The sequence below is a fragment of the Bison bison genome, unplaced genomic scaffold (genome assembly GCF_000754665.1).
Source record: "Bison bison bison isolate TAMUID 2011002044 unplaced genomic scaffold, Bison_UMD1.0 scf7180017864517, whole genome shotgun sequence".
NCBI classification, from domain to species: Eukaryota; Metazoa; Chordata; class Mammalia; order Artiodactyla; family Bovidae; genus Bison; species Bison bison.
In genome coordinates this window covers 4,560,330-4,566,593 of record NW_011495070.1, presented here as the reverse complement: position 1 = coordinate 4,566,593, position 6,264 = coordinate 4,560,330, and positions in this window count along the sequence as shown.

Genomic DNA, 6,264 nt, shown 5'->3' with positions numbered 1-6,264 from the left:
CTATTTCAAAACCTGAAAGATGATGATGTGATAGTGCTTCACTCAATATGCTAGCAAATTTGGAAAACTCAGCAGTGGCCACAGGACTGGAAAAGGTCAGTTTCCATTCCAATCCCAAAGAAAGGCAATGCCAAAGAATGCTCAAGCTACTGCACAATTGCACTCATCTCACACGCTAGTAAAGTAATGCTCAAAATTCTCCAAGCCAGGCTTCAGCAATACGTAGGCTGTGAACTTCCAGATGGTCAAGTTGGTTTTAGAAAAGGCAGAGGAACCAGAGATCAAATTGCCAACATCTGCTGGATCATCAAAAAAGCAAGAGAGTTCCAGAAAAGCATCTATTTCTGCTTTACTGACTATGCCAAAGCCTTCGACTGTGTGGATCGCAACAAACTATGGAAAATTCTGAAAGAGATGGAAATACCAAACCACCTGACCTACCTCTTGAGAAACCTATATTCAGGTCAGGAAGCAACAGTTACAACTGGACATGGGACAACAGACTGGTTCCAAATAGGAAAAGGAGTACGTCAAGGCTGTATATTGTCACCCTGCTTATTTAACTTATATGCAGAGTACATCATGAGAAACGCTGGACTGGAAGAAGCACAGCTGTAATCAAGATTGCTGGGAGAAATATATGCAGATGACACCACCCTTATGGCAGAAAGTGAAGAGGAACTAAAAAGCCTCTTGATGAAAGTGAAAAAGGAAAGTGAAAAAGTTGGCTTAAAGCTCAACATTCAGAAAACTATGATCATGGCATCTGGTCCCATCACTTCATGGGAAATAGATGGGGAAACAGTGGAAATACTGTCAGACTTTATTTTCTGGGGCTCCAGAATCACCTCAGATGGTGATTGCAGCCATGAAATTAAAAGACACTTACTTCTTGGAAGGAAAGTTATGACCAATCCAGATAGCATATTCAAAAGCAGAGAGTTCCATCTAGTCAAGGCTATGGTTTTTCCAGTGGTCATGTATGGCTGTGAGAGTTGGACTGTGAAGAAAGCTGAGCGCCAAAGAATTCATGCTTGAACTGTGGTGTTGTAGAAGTCTCTTGAGAGATTCTTGAGATCTCTGAAAGGAGATCCAACCAGTCCATTCTAAAGGAAATCAGTCCTGGCTGTTCATTGGATGAACTGATACTAAAGCTGAAATTCCAATACTTTGGCCACCTCACGTGAAGAATTGACTCATTGGAAAAGACTCTGATGCTGGGAGCAGAGGAGAAGGGGCAGGAGGAGAAGGGGACGACAGAGCGTGAGATGGCTAGATGGCATCACCGGCTCGATGGACATGAGTTTGAGTGAACTCCGGGCATTGGTGATGGACAGGGAGGCCTCGCGTGCTGCAATTCGTGAGACACAAAGAGTTGGACATGACTCAGCAACTGAATGAACTGAATATATTGTAGTACTTCTTGATTCAAACTTAGAATATTTTACATTTCTCTAGGCTGTTTATAATATTGGCATGAACTGAACTGAGGTATTCATAGTAAGCTCTTAAAGATCCTTATTTCTGTGGCATCACTTTTAACATCTTTTTCATTTCTGATTTTATTTATTTGGGATTTTTTTGATGAGTCTAGCTTAAGGTTTTTATATTTTGTTTATCTTTTCAGAGAAACAGATTTTAATTTCATTAATCTTTTATATTTTTTGAGTCTCTATTTCTGCTCAAATTTTATTTCCTTCCTTTTCCTAACTTTATCTTCTTTTTCTAATTTCTGTTTTGTGTAAGGTTATGCTGGTTATTTGCTATTTTTCTTATTCTATGATGTAGACCTGTGTCACTATGATCTTCCCTCTTAGAACTGTTTTTGCTGCATTCCATGATTTGGAATTTTGTGTTCCTGTTTTCATTGGCTAAAGTATTGTTTTATTTCCTCATTGACCCACTGTTTGTTTAATAGCATGTTGTTTAATTTCTGTGTGTTTGTATCTTTTGCATTTTTTTTTCTTGTTGTTAATTTCCAGTTGTGTACGTTTATGTCATTAAATGCCAGATTTCCTTATTGATTTTCTGGATGACCTAACCATTACTTTAAACAGGGTATTAAAGTCATCTATTATTATTGTATTACCATAAATCTCTCTTTTTATATCTGATAATCTTTGCTTCCTGTATTAAGGTACTCCTTCCTATGTTGGATGCAGAAATATTTACAAGTGTTATATCCTCTAATTGGATGAATCCTTTTTTCATTATGTAATTCCTTTCTTTGTCTCTCGTTATAGCTTTTTTAAAGAAGTCTATCTTGCTGATGTAAGTATTACTACCCCAGCTTTGTTTTCATTTTCACTTACATGGAATATCTTTTTTCATACCTTCACTTTTGGTCTGTGTGTGTCTTTAGGTCTGAGTCTCTGGTATAAAAAATATAAACAAGCCTTGTAATTTTATGTATTCTGTTATCCTGTGCCTTTGCATTGAAATAATTAATTCATTTACATTTAAAGTAATTATAGATAGGTGTGAGAAAAAGTGGTACAAAACTGACCATAAACATAAATACAGTATACTAACGCATATATATGGAATTTAGAAAGATGGTAACAATAACCCGGTGTACGAGACAGCAAAAGAGACACTGATGTATAGAACAGTCTTATGGACTCTGTGGGAGAGGGAGAGGGTGGGAAGATTTGGGAGAATGGCAATGAAACATGTAAAATATCATGTAGGAAACGAGTTGCCAGTCCAGGTTCGATGCACGATGCTGGATGCTTGGGGCTGGTGCACTGGGACGGCCCAGAGGGATGGTATGGGGAGGGAGGAGGGAGGAGGGTTCGGGATGGGGAACACAGGTATACCTGTGGCGGATTCATTTTGATATTTGGCAAAACTAATACAATTATGTAAAGTTTAAAAATAAAATAAAATTAGAAAAAAAAAAAAACTGACCATAAAAAGACACGTGTTTACAATATGAGAACTCAGACAGGAGGACAGAGCTTTGCACTGTTTGTCCTCAGCTGAAATTGTAAAGGGATTATTTCCGGGATAGCAAGGTTTCTGCTGAACTGTGTAGGGTCACAAATGACCACAAGATGTCATTATAATTAACTTTGAGGTTACAAATAAATGTTGGTAAATAGTTGATTTTGCAAGCACAGTATTCATGAAAAACGAAGATCAACTGTATATTCTTTGAGACTAGGCTGAATGCTAAGTGAAGGCATGCAGTACTGTTTGTGGCATTTTTATAGCACTTGTTTAGCAGATCATTCTCCCAGAGTTGGCAGGAGCGTTGAGGTCATGCATTTGAATCTCCAGTACCAAGAAAGAATCTGTTTATAATTTATCTGACACACTGTGCATAATCCTCAATGTGGGCATTGCATGGATCCACAGCTCAGCAGTTCATGAGGAAATACAGTCTAATTGTAAAATAGATTATTGAAACGAAAGTTGATCAATAATTCATATCCATTTAAAACAGAAAAGCAACAAATCAAATAGTCCTATGCCAGCAGCTTTACATTTATAATATCACTAAATCTCTAACCATCTCCATGACAGATTATATTTTTATTTTGCCAAATAAGAACTCAAACTCAGAATGGTTTGTTAAGTTGCCCATAATTTCATAGCTAAATATGATGGAGAATTTGTAGTGATACAAAACTCGTATGTGTCAAATTGCAAAGTTTATGATTTTTCTTTGTATTATTTCTGCCCTTTGCCATGAACTTTTATCAGTTTCTTTGACTCCACAAAAAAATTCTTTTAAATGCTGCTAATTGAAAAGTGTTGTGCTTTTCTCTGATATTATTCAATATTTGCTGATATTTCTGCCAGTTTAAGAAGCATAAAATAAAACTTCTCAAAAGCTCAAAAACTTCTCTTGGAAGATAATTTAAGGGAATATGTCTTTTAGTTCACTTCAGTTCAGTTCAGTTGCTCAGTCGTGTCTGACTCTTTATGACCCCATGGACTGCAGCACACCAGGCCTCCCTATCCATCCCCAACTCCCAGAGTTTACTCAAAGTCATGTCCAAGTTGATTTTGCCATCCAACTATCTCATCCTCTGTCACTCCCTTCTCCTCCCACCTTCAATTTTTCCCAGCATCAAGGTCTTTTCAAATAAGTCAGTTTTTCCATCAGGTGGCCAAGGTATTGGAGTTTCTGCTTCATCATCAGTCCTTCCAATGAATATTCAGGAGTGATTTCCTTTATGATGGACTGGTTGGATCTCCTTGCTGTCCAAGGGACTCTCAAGAGTCTTCTCCAACACCACAGTTCAAAAGCATCAATTCTTCGGCACTCAGCTTGCTTTATAGTCCAACTCTTACATCCATACATGACTACTGGAAAAACCAAAGCTTTTCAGAATGACCTTTGTTGGCAAAGTAATGTCTCTGCTTTTTAATATGCCGTCTGCTAAGTCACTAAAGTCGTGTCCGACTCTGTGCGACCCCATAGATGGCAGCCCATCAGGCTTCCCTGTCCATGGGATTCTCCAGGCAAGAACACTGGAGTGGGTTGCCATTTCCTTCTCCAATGCATGGAAGTGAAAAGTGAAAGTGAATTCGCTGAGTTGTGTCCGACTCTTCGCGACCCTATGGACTGCAGCCTACCAGGCTCCTCCATCCATGGGATTTTCCAGGCAAAAGTACTGGAGTAGGGTGCCATTGCCTTCTCCGAATATGCTGTCTAGGTTGGTCATAATTTGCCAAAGAGCAAGCGTCTTTCAATTTCATGACTATGGTCACCATCTGCAGTTATATTGGAGACCAAGAAAATAAGGTCTGTCACTACTTCCACTGTTTCCCCATCTATTTGCCATGAAACGATGGGACCAGATGCCATGATCGTAGTTTTCTGAATGTTGAGCTTTAAGCCAACTTTTTCACTTTCCTCTTTCACTTTCATCAGGAGGCTCTTTAGTTCTTCACTTTCTGCCATAATGGTGGTGTCATCTGCATATCTGAAGTTATTGATATTTCTCCCAGGGATCTTGATTCCAGCTTGTGCTTCATTTAGCCCAGTGTTTCACATGATGTACTCTGCATGTAAGTTAAATAAGCAGGGTGACAGTATACAGCCTTGACGTACTCCTTTTCCTATTTGGAACCAGTCTGTTGTCCCATGTCCAGTTCTAACTGTTTCCTCCTGATCTGCATACAGGTTTCTCAGGAGGCAGGTCAGGTGGTCTGGTATTCCCATTTCTTTCAGAATTTTCCACAGTTTGTTGTGATCCACATAGTCAAAGGCTTTGGCATAGTCAATAAAGCAGAAATAGATGTTTTTCTGGAACTCTCTTGCATTTTTGATGATCCAGCAGATGTTGGCAATTTGATCCCTGGTTCCTCTGACTTTTCTAAAAGCAGGTTGACCATCTGGAAGTTCACAGTTCACATACTGTTGAAACTTGGCTTGGAGAATTTTGAGCATTACTTTACTAGCATGTGAGATGAGTGCAGTTGTCAGGTAGTTTGAGCATTCTTGGCATTGCCATTTTTTTGGGATTGGAATGGAACCTGACCTTTTCTAGTCCTGTGGCCACGGGTGAGTTTTGCAAATTTGCTGGCATATTGAGTGCATCACTTTCATGGTATCATCTTTTTGGATTTGAAATAGCTCATCTGGAATTTCATCACCTCTACTAGCTTAGTTCATAGTGATGCTTCCTAAGGCCCACTTGACTTCACATCCCAGGATGTCTGGCTCTAGGTGAGTGATCACACCCTCATGATTATCTGGGTCATGAAGATTTTTTTTGTATAGTTCTCCTGTGTATTCTTGTCATCTCTTCTTAATATCTTACTGAAAATATTTTACTTAAAGGATATAATATTAAGTAATGTGTGCAACAAAAAATAACTGAACAGTTTTGAAATAATTAACATGGCGACTTCTTTATCTCTGCACTGAACTCTACCTAAATAGCCTTTTTCAATTAGTTAAATATAAATAATTACTTAGTATATACCCATGTCTTCCTTCTCTTTTTAACATATATATATATATACATATATATATATATATACACACACATATATTTGGAGAAGGCAATGGCAACCCACTTCAGTACTCTTGCCTGGAAAAGCCCATGGACGGAGGAGCCTGGTAGGCTTTAGTCCATGGGGTCGTGAAGGGTCAGACACGACTGAGCGACTTCCCTTTCACTTTTCACTTTCATGCATTGGAGAGGGAAATGGCAACCCACTCCAGTGTTCTTGCCTGGAGAATCCCAGGGATGGCAGAGCCTGGTGGGCTGCCGTCTATGGGGTCACACAGAGTCGGACACAACT